This window comes from Neolamprologus multifasciatus, chromosome 22, assembly GCF_963576455.1.
Source record: "Neolamprologus multifasciatus chromosome 22, fNeoMul1.2, whole genome shotgun sequence".
Classification (NCBI taxonomy): domain Eukaryota; kingdom Metazoa; phylum Chordata; class Actinopteri; order Cichliformes; family Cichlidae; genus Neolamprologus; species Neolamprologus multifasciatus.
Window position 1 is genome coordinate 4473180 of NC_140459.1, and position 23155 is coordinate 4496334.

Sequence of the window (23155 nt, forward strand, 5' to 3'; positions counted from 1 at the left end):
TTTACTTGGAGGTCTTTCTTTCTTTTACCTTTGTTATCAGGTATGTCGGATTTCATGTTGTTGTTTTTGTTTTATCGTATGTCAAATATGTTACGTGTAAATTCATACTTTATGTTTAATGTAAAAATAAATGCCAGTCCCTTTTCTACAATTCCCCTGTGGGAGAGGAGCTGGAGTGGGCAAATTATTTACTTGGAGGTCTTTCTTTCTTTTACCTTTTTTATCAGACACAACGCAGAATCACACCGGTTACACCAGAAATTTTCTTTGTCCACTATTCCAAAGCATACGTGAGGTACAGAAGGGTGGGGGTGGTTGTGACCGTACTCCATAATTGGTCAGATACTGAACTGGTGAAACAAATTTGTGACAGCCTCCTAAACTAGTACAATGTTGCTAACTTAGAAACTGTTTTATTTCTCTCTGTGACACCTGCAGGAACATGCTAATTCAAAGAAGGCTGGTATTTATGTCAGGCAGCTTTAGAATGAATTTTCTTATCTTTCTATCTAAAGGTGTGTTTACCTATTTTCAGATATTTTATTCTCAGTGTTGCACTTGAGCCCTACATAGATCCATTTTAATATTATACAACAACTGAATTCATAATTTATCCATGGAACTTGAAAGTTTGTCATTTAGTTTTTTATTAGCTTTTTGTTTTTTGAAAAGGACTTTCTATCACTGTTGTGATAAGTCTTACACAGATTATTTTTTATTATACTAACATGAAGTGAGTTCCTGGGGCTGGATGGACATGCTGAGACAAACTTGGTTCCATTAGAGCCTCCCCATATGGAAAAGAAATAGTAAAAACATATATGATTTACTCATGAAAGTGGCCACTTTCTCATTACTTTCATATTTTTTTTTAGTAAGTATACAAAACATACAAGTTTCATTATATAATTTTTCAAGGGATCTTATATGTGTTTTCACTGTTGTATGCTTTTCACACAAGTTTCATACAAGACAGATAAAACCTTTATAAGATTTATATATATCTTTTCCTTATGGGTCCTGTTAGAAATTAAAGCCTTTCTGATTTGTGCAATTGAGAAACCACAAATTCTGGCTGCGCTTTCTCTCAGCCTGCAGAGAAAATATGTCTCTCACACGGAAATATTAATTTTCTGGAATTCTGAGTGATGCAGATTTCAGGTTGTGGAGTTCACGTTGTCACCTCAGTTTTAATTAAAACCGACCACTTCTCTTATGGCTTATCAACCAAAATTACACCCAATTTAATGCCAATTTGAGTTTCCATTAGAACCACCCACATTGCTAACTCTATCTATCACTGGGACCTAATGAGTAACTGAAAACACTTAAAAAAATCACCATCCTAAATGTTTCGTGCCTTGAGCGCTTGCAAATTGTAGCCGTGGAATTTTCCATCGCTACTTCGCATCCTACACACCGCAAGAGCTAATACAAACTCTTTGCCAAACCATCAAGAAGATGAATAATTCATGTTGTAGAGATTAGCATGAACTTATTTCTACAAATTTGCCTTTTTTACGTTTGTAAAAATATTCTGATACCGTGTCAAATTAAAACGGACATATTTGCAAAGAAGCTTAACCGTAAAAGACAAAATGCAGACTTCAAATAACATTTTCTCTACATTTTTACCTTTTTCCTTCACAACGGCACGCGCGCGCACGTTATCCACAGGTAAGTCAGGAGAGAGCGCGAGACCCAATAAGAAGTGCTGCAGTCTGCTGGAACAGTATCACAGGATGGGTTCCCCAAGAAGCAGCCAAGAGTTCTTTAGAGCACATACACATAAACACGCAAACGTGTGCACACATCCCCTCCCTCTCTGACACACGCACACATACAGACACACGATCGCATCTACCTCACACACTTTGCCTCCCCGCCTCCCCTTTTCCTCTCCTCCACGCGCCGAAGCCAAGCGGCTTTACTGTGTTGCTCACCAGACTGTATTCAGACTGTACAATTTCACAGCGCGCTCCTTCCAAGTGCACCACGGTAATCACGGCACAGTAACATTCCTGCACGAACAGGCGAGGAATCAGCCGTGCAAACACGCTCATCAGCAGCTGTCAACAGAACACATCTTCCCTCCTCAACCTGAGGTGAGCACAAAGATCTCTCTCTTATACAACATCCTTGGCTTTTTTTTTTTAGCGGAATAAAAATGTTTCACCAAGACAGTCGTGGGCACGAGCATGATCTGTCATCCATGTAGCCGAAACTAAAGTCCTGACGAGCGCATCCAAAGACACGGGGGTCGCTGGGGCGAGCCCAAAAAGTGTGAGCGGCTTTAAAACAGATGCGAAAACGAGGTGGTTTGAGTGGCGTGAAAGAAATGAGAGATACACGAATAAAATGAAGGCGCGGTTTGAAAAGACAGCAGAAGCTGAAGCTACTCACCCTGCAGAGATGAGAGCTGGTCGGACGGTGCAGCCGAGATCTGTGCGCACTGGGAAGCCTGGGTACCAAACTGGCAGGTTCCCCCTTATCTCTGTCTCTCTCTTCACTGCTCTCGATACGCACACGCTCTGCCTCTCTATCCCGTGTTCCCCCGAATCTCCCCTCTTCTCCTCTCTGTGCTGCCCCCTCTCTCACTCCTCCCCCTTCTTCTCCGTCTTTACTTCACTCTGCTCTTCAGCACTGCGGAGAATCGCTTGAATTGGCTTCACTGTAGTTCGGGTATAGGGAGGTGGGACTGGTGTGTGTGTGTGAAGGGTGTTGGTGTTGGTGGGGTTACAGTGATGTAGGCTGGAGGGAGAATGAGGCTCACGCGAACACGCACAAAAGGCAGCATGGCCCAGGAGCGCGCTGGCTGCGATTGAGGACACATTATGTACACTGAAAACAGAAATGATTCAAACATACACCAACAATTAGTGGCCATTAATGAACAAAACAGCCAAACATACTGTGGGCCTGCATTAATCTTGTCTGCATACTAACAAATGAAAATGAGTGATTAATGGCACGTGGAACCTACATGGTTCTCTTCAGGAACAGTTTTAGTTTCTTAAAAGTCGGAAAAATCAAAAAGGCCATTATCTTGGAAAACATCAAGTTAGCTGAACCATCAAAGTAGGAACACTTACATTGAAATAAATGCCTGAATATTGGGGCCAGTATTCCCCGATGCCTGCTGGCTGCTATTACAAGATAGTTTTATACAAACAGACAAACAAACAAAAACAATCAGCATCAGATCATCATTTGGCAGCACACTTGTATCGTGACTCATAAGCGCAACCAGTTTTGCATTGTGTAATTAATGGAGCACCAAAACATCTCAAAATGCCCATGTAGCTTAGCCCCTTAATTGGCCATATTTGAGAGGGTAAAGCCCTATGTTGCCAGCTAGCAAAATCCATCTAACATGTGCAGGTACATGCTATTAGTCCTAAGCAGTGTTGGGAAGGTTACTTTTAAAATGTATTCCATTACAGAATACAGAATACATGCCCCAAAATGTATTCTGTAACGTATTCCGTTACGTTACTCAATGAGAGTAACGTATTCTGAATACTTTGGATTACTTAATATATTATCATGCTGTTTACAACTACATGAATGTACTATTGCTGTGATTTATTACTGTTACTGAAGGTCCGCGGCTCCGAACCGTAGTAAAGGGACCTCTGACTAATACGGTGGGTTCTGTGTCGGCTCGTAGCTGAAAACTAGCTTTACTTTGTTGTCTGGGTCAACTTTGCTAGCAGAGACAGAGAGAGGCGTTGAAAGGCTGCTCCAACGGAACTTATTGTTTTTGGAGGAAAACACGGACACGGTGTACAGTCGAGTCTTAATAGCTTACTTACAACTGGGCTCGTCAGGCTCTCTTCTTGGCTGCAGTGGTTATTATTATATTTACATGCTTCCAGCTCCCGTTTCTGCTCGATGACAGCTCGTACTTTTCCTTTTTCTCCCTCCCTCGCTCACAGACACATAACGTGTATGGCAGTCCATTCTCCCTGCAGCACGGACTACAATGCCTATGATGCTACATTCTTTAGAGCTATACCTGTAGCATTCTGCCTATTAGCTTAGCACAACAACAACAGGCGCTCTCTCACCCAGGAAACAAGCAGAGAGAGAGCGTCACCGTGTAACCATGGCAACCGTAACGCTGCCACCTGGAACAACAGAACGTAGCTGTCAAACAAAACCCAAACAGTCCTGACCCGCCACAATATGAAACACGGAAGTACCACCGTGCAATCCATTTATTTCAACAAAGTAACTGTATTCTAAATACCACCTTTTTAAACGGTAACTGTAACGGAATACAGTTACTCATATTTTGTATTTTAAATACGTAACGGCGGTACATGTATTCCGTTACTCCCCAACACTGGTCCTAAGCAATATGCAAATAAAATTATTTGCTTCAACAACTGCACAGTGTCATCGGCATAGTAGTGAAAGTCAATAACAGGTTTAATAGATGGTCTGTAAATGCAATTAATCTCACAGTAAGGCAAAATTAGTTGTCAGATAACGACATTTAAAAATGCAATTAAATGTCAAGATTTCCAGTTCAGTCACTTGAACACTTGAACTAAAGGGAGGAAGTGACTACAGTTGATCGTGTCACCACCCAGCTGTCAAAGTGGTGTTATACCTGACAATGAAAAGGTTTAAACTCCAATATAATCTAAATGGGTGAATCATTAAAGAAATTTCTCAGCATACAATTGTCAGAAAGGAGGGAAAAAAGCTAAAAAGACCAAAACAGTTTTTCAAACCTGACTTGAAGCTGCCCCGTGTTTATTTCTGCTCTGCAGTTTGGGATTTTAACATGCACGTCTATGGGCACTGACTCGCTTTTGTTGTCACCCTCAAACGGCCATTCAAGGAAATTCAATTTTTGACACGTCTGCTTTGGGTTCATTTTTCAGCCCCAAAGGTTGTTGCTTGGTTACATTAGAGAATTTCATTAATAATCGCAGTATAATCAATAATAACTGCATCATCGAATATTAAAAGGAATTAAAATTCTCTTAGATTTCACACTTCCAAAAAGGTATTTTTCAAACACCATCTAAATAACTGCTGCACTGCCTGCTGTGCTCTAAAGGACGAGAAAATGACTGATGAGGATAAAAGGGAGGGAGAGAGTGGTAATAAAGCTGGGTTAATTACAAGCGCACTAATTGCAAAATCGTCTGGTATTACTTTGAGCAATGTTAAAGCCTAAACAGAATATTAAGAAGACCTTTGATTTAAAGGCTCAACTGTATCCATTTTCATTATTTCCTTTTAAAATTTCCATTAAAATGATTTCATCAAACTGCAAAAGACAAAAGAGACGGATTCCTGACACCGCATGTCTGGCTAAGGCTTAGAGACCCGTCAGTGACGTCCCTGCAACCACTCAAGGGAAAAATGTGTATTTCCAATCAGTTTGGGAAATCGCCGACTGTCACTTGGTGAGCTATGCCACAAAGAAGGTAATTATTTTGGTTGTGACCACCTGGCAACCACAGGTTGCTAGGGGAAAATGAGTATTCCCTCACCGGTTGTGAGTGGTTGCTGTTGCTACATGAAATTAGCCCTGAGGATGTTGCAATGAGAAGCTCCTTTTGATTGCTTTGGTTGCTAGCAGATTGCCACAGTCACCTGCACTTTGCATGGAAGACTTGTCTGCAAACACTCGATAACAAAACAGAGCAGCTGTGACAGCGTGAGAAGTGCAGCACAAACTGGAAAGTGAGAATGTTTCATTTCAAAGTAAAAGTTGTGGTTTTTCAAAGGTATTAGTTTCAACTGTGAAAAAGTACTCATGAACAAACTCTCCCTTTCCTGTGCTTCATTTTCATTACCACTTAGTGAGTAGTTGGCAAGTGTTTGCAGATGAGGTGTTATCATCCATACAAACTACGTGCCACTGCAACGATGTGCTATCAACCAAAGCAAAAAGAGGGTCAAATTACAACACTGTGTGTATCTCTGTGACTAATTTCACATAACAACAGCAACCAACCTACAACAACCACTCACACCTGGTCTTAGAATAGCCTTGTGATTCGGCCTATGCGATTAGGACCTAAATGAGTAGTTGAGATGGTACAGCTGGGCATCATAAAAGAAGTATAAACTACTAATATTTCATAGCAGATGTTGTTTTGTATTAAACAAGGGTTGGTTTGGATCAAATGATACACAAAGCACAGGATGAGAATGTAGGTCTAACATTCTCTGCGTTGATAGATTTAAATTGCTAAAAATCATCAAAAATGTTGTCAGATTGGTTTAATATTGTAAGCGTGCTTTCAGTGTAATGTTTAGAGAGACAAAGTCACAAAACGAATAGTGTGCATGTGTCTACCTGTGAACGTACATGTGATATTGTGCGTTGGTGTATGTGCACGCTATGCCTCCATAGCCTGTTTCATGGATGAGTGATCCTGTCAGCCCCTGGCGATCTACAGACTGATACAGTAGACTGTGCTGATCTATGACTCATCCTGTGTGTGTGTGTGAGTCTGTGTGTCTGCATGTGTGTAAGTACATGAATACATGTGTAGGAATTCATCCCACCTGCAAACATGAACCACTCGCACAGAGGCGGTCACTCTTTGTACCCCAAGATATGTATGCATATTCTGTAATCAACTGAGCATAACAACAAAACCTTCACCTACTGTAACAGTAGTCAAAGTATTCTAAACTAATGATGCTCAGTGAGATTTGCTGTTTTTCTCATCGGAAACATTTGTTGACCATCTCATTGTGTTGAAGGTTAAAAAAGTCACAATTTCTATCTTTTTTTTTTACAATATGATATCAATGTATCCACATTCAACTGAAAAAGTGAAACCAAGAAATAAACAAATAAATAAACAAACAAACAAAAAACACAACACAAAGAACCAAGATTATCTTTTTATTTTTCTATCTTTGTTATTAGAGTTGCAAGGTTGAGCCTTGAGTTGATAGTTGACTGAGGGGCAGAGGGAGAGTTTTACATCATACACATTTGCTGATCATACATGTTTGCAGCGCAGCTTTTACTTTGATGATCAAATAATAATTCCCGTGAGATTAATGCAGCTTAGATGAACACGGGGACTTCTTTGATGACACCCAGCTGAAGTGGCAAATACCATGAGGAAAACTAATTGTTATAAATGTCTATGCCTGAATATATTTATCATCACCGTTTCAAGTGAAACAAGAGCTTGATCAGATCTGACATGCTCTGTGTGCTTTCTGTAGGTTACAAAGGTAATAACGTTATTCACTGCATGCTGACTTTTTACAGTCAACACCCTACACGCACACATTTCACATTAATCACTCCAAAAGAAGACAAAAACTGCTGAGTTTAGCCAAAAATGGATTGTTCCCACCTCAGACGGATGTCCTGTAAATATCCAAACTTTACAGGAAAAGCAGTCTGCTTCCATTAGTCCCATTCTCAGGGGAAACTCAAAACTTCTTATCCTCGGCTGACAAGCTGTGAAAGCTCAGGGGAAAGTGGTTTCAGTTTCTACTTTTGCTTGTTTGTTTATTTTTGTTTTTTTATTTTTATTAATAATTTGTTGGTGTTTTTCAATAGGGTAAAAACTTCGTATTATAAGCCGTGTCTAATTTTCTTTTTAGAAAACACAATATTGTATTCACGACCAGTGTTGGTCAAGTTACTTGAAAAAGTAATCAGTAACTAATTACTGATTATTTCCCCCAAAAAGTAATCCTGTTACTTTACTGATTGCTTATTTTCAAAAGTAATTAATTACTTAGTTACTTAGTTACTTTTTAAAAACACGATTTACAACCTGAACAGGTGATAAAGCGATAGATCTTTCAGCCCAATTCTACTTTTTCTACATAATCCATCATACAAAATGTAATCAAATGGAAAAGTCTCTTTTTAAAACTTGTTTTATTAGTTTTAATCTTTTAACTTTATGCATCAAACAAAAATTTAATTATATGCAACATTCTCTGACTGGAAGAAATTTGTTTAATATTTAAACGTATTTTCTGCACATTGCAGCACATAAAATATTTTTTTTGTGTGTTTACACTCAGTCTTTCAAATAGATGCAAGTAAAACACAGCAGAAAATAAATAAAGTCAAAGACTAGCGGTCCTGTTGCTCTATTTTCACCTGTAAAGCAGGAGTGGGGTAGGCGGAGGTTTACCCTGGTGCAGGTGTGCAGCGGTCAGTGGAAGAATCCGCGAGTTTCTCTGTGAGTTTCCCATTACGTCGTAGCTACTCGGTGCTTGCTCGGAAGTTTAGGGTTTTTTTAATTGCTGTAAAAAGAAGTTTTCTTCCCACGCACAACGGACACTAATGTTTTTATCACTTTTTATGGAATCAAACTCAAAGTAAGGTCAGTACTTCCACGCTTTAAACGCTGCACGCTCATACTCTCTCTGCACTCGATATATGATCCATTGTTGATCTGCACACAGCTGTTGTCACGAACGTCGCACTCACTTACGTCACTGTCATGAGACATTCTCGCAAAAAAATCACAGTTTTAGTAACGCAGTAACGCAGCGTTCCTACGGGAAAGTAACGGTAATCTAATTACCGTTTTTGCAATAGTAATCCCTTACTTTACTCGTTACTTGAAAAAAGTAATCGGATTACAGTAAGGCGTTACTGCCCATCTCTGTTCACGACTATGTTGTTGACAGTGACGTTTACCTGGCTTGACCAAAAATACTTTGTTGATTGAGTTGAGAAAGTTAGATGTGGGATGCCTATTGAGTCTAACACAGGCTAATTTTTAACTCGTCGGGTTTTTACATTCACAATACACAAACAAATTTACAACACTAAATTACATAAAACCATGAAAAAGAGTTCAGCCAAAAACGGATCACTCCCACCTTGAAGTGACAATATGACGATGATACTATGACTAAAAACTACTAAAACTAAAACTAAGTATTCAATATAAAATTCAATATAAAATTCAGTGTTAAAAAAAGAGAGAAGGGGAAGAAAAAGAGTAAATTAGTCTATATGTGACCCACTTCAGTAGGATGGAGCCATAGGCATGCAGCCAGTTCACAAGGGTTTAATGTTAATGCAAAACAAAATTGAACATATAACAGTAACACCTAAAAAGAATTAAACTCTACTTCATTAAATACGTTTAAAACTATAAAATTGAATGATTGTAAGTGGGTGACAGGATAAGCGCAGCAGGGACTCACGTTACACACGTTAAGGGGGACGGCACTTCACATTTTACTGCAACCAGGCAAAACAATATGAAAATGAAGATGAAACTTTGCAAACTGTGGCTACATACTTTTTAGAAGAGGCTTTTTCCTTGCAATCCTTCCAAATAAGCCCTACTTGATCAGTCGTTTTCTAATTTTATTATTGTGAACTTTAACATTTAATATTGTAAATGAGGCCTGTAAAGTCTGAGATTTAGCTCTTAGGAATTTCTCTGAGCATGGCACAATCTGACCTTGGGGTGACTTTGCTGGGATGCTGACAACCACCTTGGATGTTTTGCAGTTGTAATCTTTCTCATTGTGTAATGATTGAGCTCAGATTGTTTGGAGATGGCTTTACCCATCCCACACTGACGGGCAGCTTCATAGAGATTATCGTCAATGTCTTTCCTCCTTTCCATTGTGCTAAAACACACCTGAACGCTTCAGACAAACAAACACTCAAAGCTTCTGCTTTCATAGAGGTGCTCACACTTGTCGATTTGCATCTGATTAAGAGCACCTGGCTGCTACTTACCCTCTTAATTCCCATGGAAGCAGTAAGGGTGTTCTTGGCTTTTCACACACTGATTCTGCATTTTTGGATTTTTACGTGTATTTTAGTGTCTTACTTGGCAGCTTTTGCAATCAGAGTTATGATCTGAATGCACTGTGTACAGTAACATGTCATGTTTTCTTTTTTAGTTCACCCGAGGATGTATTTTCCTCATTTTGACACCTGCTAAGGACCAGATTGGGTTTTTCATTTGTGTACTTTCTTTTTACCTGCAAAATGCTGCACTTTTATTTTATTTAAGGGGAAAATTCAGCTACATATAAATACAGTATGAAGTGAACTCAGTTTCTTTATATTAAGAACAGCAGAGGGTTAAGGAACCTCATGCCATTTATGGTGTAATGTATGACTCATTATCACAAACATAGTAATAGCGAGGGAGCGCATGGCCTAGTTAACTGGTTATTCCCGAGTCAGACCAACTGGTCCCGAGTCAAACAGGGAAAAAATAACTACAGATGCAGCCATCATGCTATGCTGCAGTTTTACAGTTTCAGAGTGCAGACGATGTCACAGTTTCACTGCGATGCTCAGCAAACAGCAAATCTGGAAAATGAAGTGAAAGGTAAACTGTTGTGTTCAAGACTTTTATAGCTCATCCTTTACCTGTGTTCAGTAGTCTCATGATAACCAGTCATTATGCTTTCTTTTGTAAAGGTAAAGAAAGCAGCAATACCAATCTCCCATCTGAGGGACAAAAGTCTATTTTAACATATAGGGTGATAGTTCAGAAGAGGATGCTGTCAGCTCAGAGAAAATCCTAAAGTGGATAATTACGATCAATATGATTATTGATCCAATCCCATTAAAATCTCAAATATTACATGAACGAGGCAACTGAACACCTCTCTGAACAGAAAATAACCAATAGCAACAGGAAGCTAGAATAGAATAGAATAGAATAATCCTTTAATTGTCCCACAAGGGGAAATTTGGTTGTAACAGCAGCCAAAAAGACAAATATACAAACAAACAGTACACAGGACATAGAACAGAAACATACACAGTTTTTCTTACATATTTACATTAAGGACAGTGGTTACTATAAACAGAGTACTGTACAGTTATTAAATTAAATAAAAATAACTACAGGTAAGAGGCAAACCAGGTTGTAGTGCGAATTGGTTAATTAATTAACTTATTGCAGTTACAGCATTGATGTAAACATCTGTGTTTGTTGGGAGCAGTTCTGATTGTACAGTCTGACAGCTGCAGGGAGGAAGGACCTGCGGAAACGCTCCTTCATGCATCGAGGATGCAGCAGTCTGTCACTGAAGCAGCTCTGCAGTTCAGCAACATCTACATGCATGGGGTGGGAGACTCTGTCCATCAGAGATGTTATTTTGGCCAGAGTCCTTCTGTCTCCCACCACCTGCACTGGGTCCAGGGTGCATCCCAGAACAGAGCTGGCCTTCCTGATGAGTTTATCCAACCTCCTCCTCTCAGCTGCCGATAAACTGCTGCTCCAACATACAACACTGTAAAAAATGACAGATGCCACCACAGAGTCATAGAAGGAGCTGTTAGTATATATATGATAAGCGATTGCCTACCAAATGTAAAAAGATATATTGTTTCATCTAATTATTGATATGATTTGTAAGCAGTCAGAAGTTCAGAATTCCTGATAAAAACTGGCAACATTTAATCAAGACTGTCAGGGGTTGCTGAGTGGAGAAGAGGACTCAAACGCAGGACTCACGGTGAAGATTCAGGGTGTTTATTGTGAGGGACGAATGACGAAAACAGGAGATGGCTGACTGATCTGCACTTGGAAGGCAAACATGGAGCATAGACAGCAGTGACAACGTCAATGACGCGACGCCGACCAGGAGAGAACTGAGGACTTAAATACACTGGCTGAACAATGACCGATAGGTGACAGGTGAGTGAGCAGCTGAACACAATTGCACTAACGATGCATGGAATAAGAACTAGAACATAATGCACACAGAGTAACGCTAACACAAAACAGGAAGTGGAACGTACAGAGGATAAACAATGACCATGAACTGAAAATACTGGGTCAACGATCCAGGAACCCTGACAAAGACATATATAAAACTTATCGAGACCTCGGGCCTCCAGTTTGTTTAAATTATTGCTTGTTGTTGTCATGATAAATTAAACATTTGAAATATAAAACATTTTAAGATGAGTCTACATCTTAAAATGTGTTTTTTTTTTTAAGTTTGATACTCCAGTCCCAAAGAGGTCAAGAGAACTTTTTGTCATGTGTTGCATTTAGTTTCTCATTTTTATTTATTAATGCGCCACAAAAGTTCAACATCTCCGCATTTAATTTCCTTTATCAGATTTGGAAAAATGATAAAGGTGTTTATACGACGGGGTATAAAAATCATCATCCCCAAGGTTTGAACACCTCATCCATGTTATCCATGACAGTGTGAAACACTTTGCAAAATCATGTTGTTCTCTGCAGAGCCCATTTGCTAGGTCTGCTATGATAGTGTAAACAGCATAAGGAATCCTATCCTTTCAGTTCTGATTTGTGTCACTTCCACATGCAGCGCTAAATCAGATATGGGCGCGATTTCTTGCAAGGTATCACTTGTCCGCCCCAAACATTTTTATTGTGAGACCTCTGCAGATATAGTTAAAAGTGGTCCTTAGTGCACATCACTTTAAAGCATCAGTAAAAACTAACATTTGTTTTCATATTTATTTCACAAAAAACTTGGATCTGAGTCATGAAGCAGAATTGAGCACTAGGATTACAATGAAATCGTAGCCCATGGTTTTAGAAAGTCACGTCTTCTTAAAAAATAATCCATAACAAACAATATAAATCCTTTAAAGCCAACACTAAACACCTTATATGAAAGCTATGCTATGGTAGGACTACCACATGTTCTGAATGCAAATCAGCCTGATGTTCATGCTTTTACTACCTCGGCCGGCAGAACGGAGGCTTCGGTGCATCAGCAGCACAGGCAGCTCGATCAGCACTGCACACAAGCTTCTGCTTAACACAGCTTGTAAAAATGTCCCAGTGGACGTGGAAATCTACTACTGCAGCCCGAGGCATCCTTTAAGAGCTCCACTGAGGAGTAACTGAAGGAAAACTCCCATGGCACCAAGATGCTAAAGGGATAAGTGGGCAGTGATCCACATATGTAACCCTGCCCCCATTTTTTTTAAAGGTTTATTAACTGTGACATATAGCACTCCCACTGCAAGAATTGTTTGGATAGTATACAAACCATTTGTGGTAGAAAATCGAGAAAAGGTGTCATGTGAAATGAAACTCTTTAGTAATTTAACTGAATTCAAACAGAAATGCACCAGCGGTAAAACTTGGCAGGGAAGGAGAGACTGCATAGCGAGTACATTAGCCAGAATCCATATGGATCCTCTTTCCCCTCCTACTTTTATCCATCTGTGTTCGCCTTATTCCTTCGGGGTCCATCTCGCCCCCTCTTTCTCACCATTAATTCTATTTTTAGCTCCCTCCCAAGGAAATCCAATACACAAGCAGAGCTATATATAGCCAGCTGTATAGATCGACACATGTGCGCTATAACACTGAATGCAGGATTTCTGCATCAATGGACTGCAGACACTTGTGTCGTAATGGAAGACAATAAGCTCCTTCATCTTTACTTTCCTTTTTTATTGCAGGGTATTTTATGTTTATTTAAGAACTGCAATAAAAAATGCTTTTTTTATTTGGAAGATAAATATGAGCTGATCTGCGCTGGTGAGATAGTTTCCTGCTTTATTTACCATCTCATTAAAGAGTAAAAAAAAGAGTTTACTTGCACTCACTAATCAAATATTTAAAGGGACAGCTGTTTGGAAAATTGACTGGTTGGACAGCAAGTTTCAAGGTTATGCTCATTACATATATTAGATTGATCTGTATGCTAGTCGCACCTTCCAGCAGTGCAAAATTCATTTTTCAATTGTTGCCTGATTAGTTTTGAAATCTGTTATTACCGGTTTCTCTCTTCTCTGATTCTGTTGGCCAAACCGCAGTAATCATATATTGCATCCCATATGTAATCGACTCATTAATCTCATTAATATATTGGCAGTTTAAAGAAATAATGAGCTGAAGGTGCTTCGTCATGTGATGTGGAAGCTTAACAACATTAGAATGAGAACCCCGAATTATCCGATGATCCCCATGAGCAAGCATTTGGCGAGGGTGATGAGAAAGAATTCCCTTTCAATAGAACGAGACCTCTGGCAAAACAAAGTCAGGGAGGGCAGCCATCTGCCAGGATTGTTTGGGAGTGAAGAGAAAGAGACAAGAAAAAAGGACAGGACAGTGGACAAAACACAAACCCTTTAAAATTGGGACAGGGGCAAAAAAGGCAGCCAAAGTAAGTGGGACCAAAAAGAAATAACTGTAGGAACATTTTACAGCTAATTTGGCTAATTGGGAAAAAAGCAGTACCATGGATGAGTATAAATAGAAAACCAGAGGTTCACCAGTCTACAACAACTTGTGTATAGCACATAATGCAACCCAGTATCACCACAAAGCGTGTAACAGACACGTCTGACCTCTGGGTTCATTTCATGATTTGCCCCTCCAAGGTGTGCAATGCACATGCATGCAGAAGTTGCAGTAACAGTACAGGGAGATATTTTATTTCAAACCAACATGAAACTAATCATGAGAAAGTGTTTAAAGAGATATTATTAACACATTCACATGCAAATACGAGCCCGTTCTCACTCCCGAGGCGTAACATGCCGACGTTTTGTCACGTCCCGCGGCGTTCCTGAGGAACGCGAAAGGAGACCTTCGGCGTTCTTATGGTAAGTGGCGGGTTATGGGCGAAATCCAGTGCAATGACGCTCCCGCGGTAATAGACGTTCCAGCCCTGTATTCCAGCCCTAAACCTAACCTTATCCCTAGCCCTAACCATAACCTTTTTCTTGATCTTAACCAGGACTTTAATGATGTTAAATAGCGTGTTTCTAAGCGATTTGAAGAAAAAGAGCGAACATGTGTAGATTGAGTCCATATGGTTCTCATATTTCCTCATTTTTCTGAGGTCGTCATTTAGGAACGTGGTGGGTAGCCGAAAACGTAATATGTTGATGATTTGTCACCTAGCCTAAAATGTTACGCTTTGGGAGTGAGAACGTGTTGGAAATACATATTAGCCACCTAGCTTAATTGTTTGTGGCATAGAAGGACCCTGGAATATACTTCATACCCTTTGTGGTCACTAGCAAATTCTTGGCTTTAAATATATTATCGCCCCCTGCTGGTATTGCAACTTCTGCATGCTTTGCCTCTCCAAAGCGTTAAAACAAAACGCCATTTAATGCAACGCCATTAGGTTGCATGACATAATCAAAAGATTGCAGGAATCTGGAGAAATCTTTGTGCACAAAGGAGAAAGCCAACAATCAGTACTGGATATCCATGATCTGCTGTCTGTGAACATGGTTCATCATGCCACCGACAAATGTACACAGATAAAAGCTCAATCATGCAAAGAAGAAGAAATGCTGGTGTCTCAGACTATTTAGAACAGACTGAGGCAAAGTGGAAAATTGTTAGATTTTGATGATGATAAATGGTTTACCTACTTATATTTACATTTTACACAATATCTCAACATTTACAATTGTGTAAGAATCACAAAGGAAAGTTTGAAACCTCAAAAGTAGAGACTAGAGGGTGTCTGTCAGTCAAACTGGGAGCTGGTTCCACAGGAGAAGGGCCTAACTAAAGATTATCTCCCTTAGAAACTCTAGAAAAGCAAGGTCCTCTGTTGCAATGACGCCTGATCCTTCAGGACTTTATTTGTGTGGCGCACTGAAAAAAACAAAAACATAAATAGCTCACACTCCCCTTGGAATTAACAGGAATTATGAGCATTAACTATTCATCTAAGCATGAATGTGTCATCACTGACACTTCTGGGCCATTTTCACTTAATTTTGTAGGACATCATTTTGTGGTACTTGGATAATTAAATTTTCACATCCAAAACAAAGATGCGACAGGACCACAGCTCCACTTTAATATTGGTACGAGCTCAGTAAATGTCAAATGACTCAAGCAGGCATGTGCTCACGCCCGTATATACATGTAGTCAGCCAGTGCACGCGCTGTTCTCCGTGCACTGCATTTGCATTCGTGCATGCATTTACATTCATGTTTACTGTATGGGCACATGTGTTTGACTGCCTGCACGTGGCATTAGCATGCACCCGGGGTGATAAGACTCTTCAAGACTATTCAAGTGGAACAAAATGAATTACATCCTTGTGTTAAACCGCCCAGCTTTGCAGTGTAGCTTTAGCATGTGTTCATACATTCAGTATTTCAGAATACTCAGGTAAAAGAAAACAAACCAGGATTTTACTCTGTGTACGTTATTACTTATATTACAGTTTCTCTCCTGATGAGAGAGAAAATGGCCTTACTGGACATACACATTGTTTTTTATATGTTTCTCATTTTGGAACATATAAACATTTAGACAACTTTGCCATACTAAAAAGATTTTTAGCCTTTTACTGTCATTGACCTTTACAACACATTCACTGACTGACAGTGTTGGGGAGTAACGGAATACATGTACCGCCGTTACGTATTTAAAATACAAAATATGAGTAACTGTATTCCGTTACAGTTACCGTTTAAAAAGGTGGTATTTAGAATACAGTTACTTTGTTGAAATAAATGGATTACACGGCGGTACTTCCCTGTTTCATATTGTGGCGGGTCAGGACTGTTTGGGTTTTGTTTGACAGCTACGTTCTGCTGTTCCAGGCGGCAGCGTTACGGTTGCCATGGTTACAGGGTGACGCTCTCTCTCTGCGTGTTTCCTGGGTGAGAGAGCGCCTGTTGTTGTTGTGCTAAGCTAATAGGCAGAATGCTACCGATGTAGCTCTAAAGAATGTAGCATCATAGGCAGTGTAGTCCGTGCTGCAGGGAGAATGGACTGCCATACACGTTATGTGTCTGTGAGCGAGGGAGGGAGAAAAAGGAAAAGTACGAGCTGTCATCGAGCAAAAACGGGAGCTGGAAGCATGTAAATATAATAATAACCACTGCAGCCAAGAAGAGAGCCTGACGAGCCCAGTTGTAAGTAAGCTATTAAGACTCGACTGTACACCGTGTTCGTGTTTTCCTCTGAAACAATAAGTTCTGTTGGAGCAGCCTTTCAACGCCTCTCTCTGTCTCTGCTAGCAAAGATGACCCAGACAACAAAGTAAAGCTAGTTTTAGGCTACGAGCCGACACAGAACCCACCGTATTAGCCAGAGGTCCCTTTACTACGGTTCGGAGCCGCGGACCTTCAGTAACAGCAATAAATCACAGCAATAGTACATTCATGTAGTTGTAAACAGCATGATAATATATTAAGTAATCCAAAGTATTCAGAATACGTTACTCTCATTGAGTAACGTAACGGAATACGTTACAGAATACATTTTGGGGCATGTATTCTGTAATCTGTAATGGAATACATTTAAAAAGTAACCTTCCCAACACTGCTGACTGATTTAGTCTGAAGATACTTTTCAATCCCAATTTTAGGAGCAGCTAGTGGCCATTTAGGCCCATTCAAGGTTTTAAAAAGTTGCTGCAACCTGCCCAGCAACAAAAAGCAGGCAGACAAATCTGTTAATTTCATGGAGATAAAGTGGAACATTTCAAAGCTATATATTCACATTGATCAGAACAAACCTAAACATAACTCCAGCTGGTTAATCACAAAGGTAAACACAGTGTCCAATGCTACATTTATAGTACGCGTAGGAAGAATCGTGAATCGTAGAACTGTAGTAAAGCTGCCTGGAAATGTGCACCTTTTGCTTGTGTGAAAGCTTGTTTTGAATACTTTCAAAGTCATTATGTGGTTGCTGTGACAACAGTGATTTCAGAGAAATTCCACCAGGAAAAATAACATGAGGTGAAGGATGGAGGGAAGGAAGCAGGCATGGAGAGATTACCAAACAGTATTTAAATAAGAAGAGAGGTCTGACAGTCGGTGAAGGAGGCGTTGATGTCATGAAGAAAGGAAGGGGAGAAGGAAGGGAGGATAAAAAGGAGGAAAAATAAGTAGGGAGAGGAGAAAAAGGAGAATGAAGAAAAGAAAAGAGAAAGACAGTAATGAGGGAAGTGAGGAAGAAAGGTTTGGAAAAACAGAGAGAAAGAAAGCAAGATGAAAGAATGAAGAAGACAAAGGAAAGAGGAAAGGATGAAGAGAGAGGGAGGAAACAAAATCAGTAAAAGATTAACAAAGATTATCATCAAAGAAAGAAAGTAGGAGTGTTGCGAAGACAAGAGGAGGCTGATGAGAAGCAGTCGGAGCAGAGAAACGAACAGCAGGAAGGAGGAAAAGAAAAGAAAATGTTTAACAAAACACTGGGATAAAAACACAACACGAATACAAAATGCAAACACGCAATTTATGAGTTTATTAGTCAACACTCAGGTTGAACTAAGAGACGGAGATGAACTAAGGCAAATATAAAACTGAGAACAGGATGTTAGCTGATCAGTTCTACCTGTGTGGTCTCTGGTTTCCTCCCACAGCCCAAAAATGTGCTTTTCAGGTTAATCGGTAGTTCGAAATTGCCTGTGGGTGTGGATATGCGACAGTGGTTGTCTTTGAACTCATGACCTGTTTGAGATGTACCCTACTTCTCATGCTATGACAGATGGCACAGACCCCAGCAACTCCATTTTGGATAAAGGGGTCATCAGAAAGAATGGACCGGAAGAAACAAGAACAAGCCTGATTTGATGAATCGCTCCTAGTATCCTTTGTGAGACCGGGTGTAATTTGAAATTGCTTTTAAGACAGAGCAGGAGAGGAGGCTATTTTCACAGAGACAAGTACACGTGTCACATGACTGAGAAACCAGTCGCCCAAGAACTGTATGAAGGTGTGTGTGTGAATGAGACCTCTAGTAGCAAGTCTCATTCGCTTTGAGTCCACAAACTGAGTAGAAAGTCTCTATATAATGACCAGTTCATGTACCATGACAAACAAAACACAGGTGAGACTCAAGCAATTCAATTCAATTCAATTCAATTTTATTTATATAGCGCCAAATCACAACAAAAGTCGCCTCAAGGCGCTTCATAGATACAGAGAAAAACCCAACAATCATATGACCCCCTATGAGCAAGCACTTTGGCGACAGTGGGAAGGAAAAACTCCCTTTTAACAGGAAGAAACCTCCGGCAGAACCAGGCTCAGGGAGGGGCGGGGCCATCTGCTGTGATTGGTTGGGGTGAGAGAAGGAAAACAGGATAAAGACATGCTGTGGAAGAGAGACAGAGGTTAATAACAGATATGATTCAACACAGAGAGGTCTGTTAATACATAGTGAGTGAGAAAGGTGACTGGAAAGGAAAAACTCAATGCATCATGGGAATCCCCCGGCAGCCTACATCTATTGCAGCATAACTAAGGGAGGATTCAGGGTCACCTGGTCCAGCCCTAACTATATGCTTTAGCAAAAAGGAAAGTTTGAAGCCTAATCTTAAAAGTAGAGATAGTGTCTGTCTCCTGAATCCAAACTGGAAGCTGGTTCCACAGAAGAGGGGCCTGAAAACTGAAGGCTCTGCCTCCCATTCTACTTTTAAATACTCTAGGAACAACAAGTAGGCCTGCAGAGCGAGAGCGAAGTGCTCTAATAGGGTGATATGGTACTACAAGGTCATTAAGATAAGATGGGGCCTGATTATTTAAGACCTTGTATGTGAGGAGCAGGATTTTGAATTCAATTCAGCAGAAGCAGAAGTGAAAACAATCAAGGTGAGGCAAGTTTCAGTTTTCAGTTTTATTTGTCATATGCAAGTTAGCACAGGGTCAACATTGCAATGAAATGTGTTTGACGAGCAGCAGTCACTCAGCAGCATGGTACAGTAGAAGAAAATATAATAAAATAAAATAATAAAAAAATAGTAAAGAGCAAAATATTAGAGAGACGTGGTAAAAGAGAAAAGATGACTAAATATATATGTATCTATAAATATAAATATATGTACACTAGTGATTAAATAAGAAAATATTGAAAAGAAATATGACGGGAGGGCAGATGGGATATTGCACAGGAATGAGCAGCAGAAAATTACAGTTTTGCACTTTTAAATATAAATATCAATAACAATAAAGTGAAGTGACCAGTGCAGATTAAACAGAGTACTTGTGAAGCTGCAGGGTAGCTTCTGAGTGCGTCCTGTGGAGTGTGTGTGTGTGTTTAAGTGTTGTGGTTGAGGTGTCGTATGGCTTGGTGGTAAAAACTGTTTTTAAATCTTGTAGGGAGGAACAAAGGGAGGGACAAGGAACAAGAAAAGCAATCATCTACAGTAAATAAAACAGAAAGTGGAAATAAGTACACAGATGAGAAAAGCAGGAGCAAAGACAGGGAAACAGACCAGACCAGGTGTGCAAAGGTGACAGAGGTCAAGGGTTAATTTTTCTAAAAAACATTTTCCAAAACATATATATCGAGGATCAGCACCTCCAAATCTGAGGCCATGGTTCTCAGCCGGAAAAGGGTGGAGTGCCCACTCCGGGTCGGGGATGAGTTCCTGCCCCAAGTGGAGGAGTTCAAGTATCTCGGGGTCTTGTTCGCGAGTGATGGGAGAAGGGAGCCGGAGATCGACAGACGGATTGGGGCTGCGGCCGCAGTGATGCAGACGCTGCACCGGTCCGTCGTGGTGAAGAGTTTACCGGTCGATCTACGTCCCTACCCTCACCTATGGCCACGAGCTGTGGGTAGTGACCGAAAGAACGAGATCGCGGATACAAGCGGCAGAAATGAGCTTCCTCCGAAGGGTGGCTGGCCTCTCCCTTAGAGATAGGGTGAGAAGTTCGGCCATCTGGGAGGGGCTCAGAGTAGAGCCGCTGCTCCACATCGAAAGGAGCCAGCTGAGGTGGTTCGGGCATCTGACAAGGATGCCTCCTGGGCGCCTCCTGGGTGAGGTGTTCCAGGCATGTCCCACCGGGAGGAGGCCCCGGGGCAGACCCAGGACACGCTGGAGAGATTATATCTCTCGGCTGGCCTGGGAACGCCTTGGTGTCCCCCCGGATAAGCTGGAGGAGGTGGCTGGGGAGAGGGAGGTCTGGGCTTCTCTGCTTAGGCTGCTGCCCCCGCGACCCGGCCCCGGATAAGCGGATGAAGATGGATGGATGGATGGATATATATCTTTCACATCTTGAGCACTCCCAAGTGTCACACTGCAAATCTTTTGGAGAATCAATACCTTTTGTCTCGCTTCTGCCTTTAGATAAATCCATCACAACAACAATGAAAACTAATGTGGCTTAAAAGTTCTTAAAGCAACAAACGCTTATCTGCTCTACTTTATGAGCTCTGGCAAACAAAGTGAAATGGGCTAAGCTAAAGGACCGACAGACACGATGATGGGAGACTGGGATGACAGAGGAAGATTGACTGAAGGAGAAACAGAGTGATTTTGCTGCTTCAACGGTCTTAAACAGGAAGGTCAGCGTCTTCAAACAGCAGTCGGAAAAACAATGAAATGAAGAGAACTGGCAGGAGGAGAGAAGAGGGCTGATAAGAAGAACAGCAGTATAGTTCTGCAGTGTAGTGCTTGCAGGGAGACGTGCACACACACAATGGTTTTAATGCAAAAGCATTGTTATACAGTAATATTAGCTAAATACTTTTAGACTGTAGGATTGGAGTATGTAGAAGAACACAGTGTCAAAACATGCATAAACGATGCATATTAGTGGGTGTATCTGAATCTTTATTAGTTTGAGTATGCTCTAACAATTAATTGCTCTAGAATTAGCATAATAAGTACTAATTAAGTTTACGCCCATCGTAGGTGAAATAAATGTTAATTCTAAGTTGTGCAAGTTCCACCTACAAAACTTTGACAAAGGTGTGTGATTGATGGTGATGTTAAATTGGGGGAACATTCTTGTTCCAGAAGTAAAAGATGCAACACTAAAAAAAGAAAAATAGCAAGATCAAAGAGCAGTGGTGCACAAACTAAAAGGAGAGTTCATTTAAGGTCTTAACAGCATTTAAGGAACAACATTTACTGATGTGATGTGGGTTAAATGTCCCCGATTCACCATTTCAAGAGGGGACTATCATTTTTCATGCATTTTACCAGAAATTAGTGCTGAAAACTGAGATTACATAAGAGGAGAGGGTACTTGGATACATGAATGGAACTTTACTTCTCACAGGTGGTAGTGCTGAGCGACCTGAGGATGAAGGTGAAACTGTCAGTTTATTTGATTTGAGGTCTTTACACTGGCTGCCTGTCCGTCAGAGGATAGACTTTAAAGTTCTGATGCTGGTCTATAAAGCTCTGAATGGTTTAGGACCAAAATACATCAGTGACCTCCTGACCCAGTATGAACCTTCCAGATCCCTCAGGTCATCTGGATCCGGTCTTTTATCAGTTCCCAGAGTCAGAACCAGACACGGAGAAGCTGCATTCAGCTTTTATGTTCCTTATATCTGGAACAAACTCCCAGAAAGCCTCAGATCAGCTGAAACACTCAGTTTATTTAAATCCAGGTTGAAGACTCACCTGTTCTCAGCTGCATTTGAATAAAGCACCAAATCCACACTTAAGCTTAAATTTCAAAACTTACATTTTAACTACTGATTTTATCTGTTTTGATTTTATCTGTTCTGATTTTATATACTGTTTTGTTTGTTTGTTTGTTAATTAGTTTGTTTGCTTGCTTGCTTTAATCAATTTTAAATCATGCTTTTTATTTGTTTTTGTTTCTAATGTCTCTGTAAAGCACTTTGAATCACCTTGTTGTTGAATTGTGCTATACAAATAAACTTGCCTTGCCTTGCATGTTCCTGCCATGACCAAAAACTGTTGGTACATTTAAAGTGCATTAAAACATTATAGTTAATCTCTGCCTCTCTTCCAGAGTGTGCCTTTTGTCCTGTCACCTCCAACTGGTCGCATCAGATGGTATGCCCTCCATTAACCTGGCTCTGCCAAAGATTTCTTCCTGTGTAAAGGGAGGTTTTCCTTCCCACTGTCACCAAGAACTTGCTCAAAGGGGGTCATCTCATTATTGTGGTTTTCTCTTTCTTTACCTAACAATATAAAGTTGGGATTTGACGCTATACAAATAAAACTGAACTGAATTGATGTGAAGAGTAAGATCACAGAAACTACTGGCAGAGCGAGGGTCTTCTGAAAGATGTCTGGGCTCATTGTTAGGGTGACAATTTGGCTCAAACTTAGAGTAGAGCAACTGTTCCTCCACATCGAAAAGAGCCAGCCAGAGGATGGTGAGGTGTTCTGGGCATATAGGGAGGAGACCTTGAGCAGAGACAGAACACTTGGCTCTCAGTGTGATGGTCTGCGGAGACAGGCCGTGTGGTGGTGTGTGTGATGGACCCAGGTGCGTACACAAGTGAGTAG

The 23155-nt window shown here is 40.5% G+C and overlaps 1 protein-coding gene and 1 long non-coding RNA gene across 2 annotated transcripts in view; one reads left to right on the forward strand and one right to left on the reverse strand.

Moving 5' to 3' along the window:
- cacng7a (calcium channel, voltage-dependent, gamma subunit 7a) overlaps positions 1-4351 on the reverse strand; it is a 58420-nt gene extending 54069 nt beyond the window's left edge. The window contains exons 1-2 of the mRNA XM_085148375.1: positions 3093-4351; positions 2404-2841 (exon numbers count right to left, since the gene is read on the reverse strand). The gene's annotated coding sequence lies outside the window, so the exon portion shown is untranslated. The remainder of the gene's footprint in view (positions 1-2403; positions 2842-3092) is intronic.
- On the forward strand, positions 1992-22569 carry LOC146492688 (uncharacterized). Its single transcript, XR_014871895.1, has 2 exons — positions 1992-2105; positions 18424-22569. It is a non-coding gene; the product is annotated as an uncharacterized LOC146492688 (long non-coding RNA).
- Positions 22570-23155: the final 586 nt, after the last annotated feature.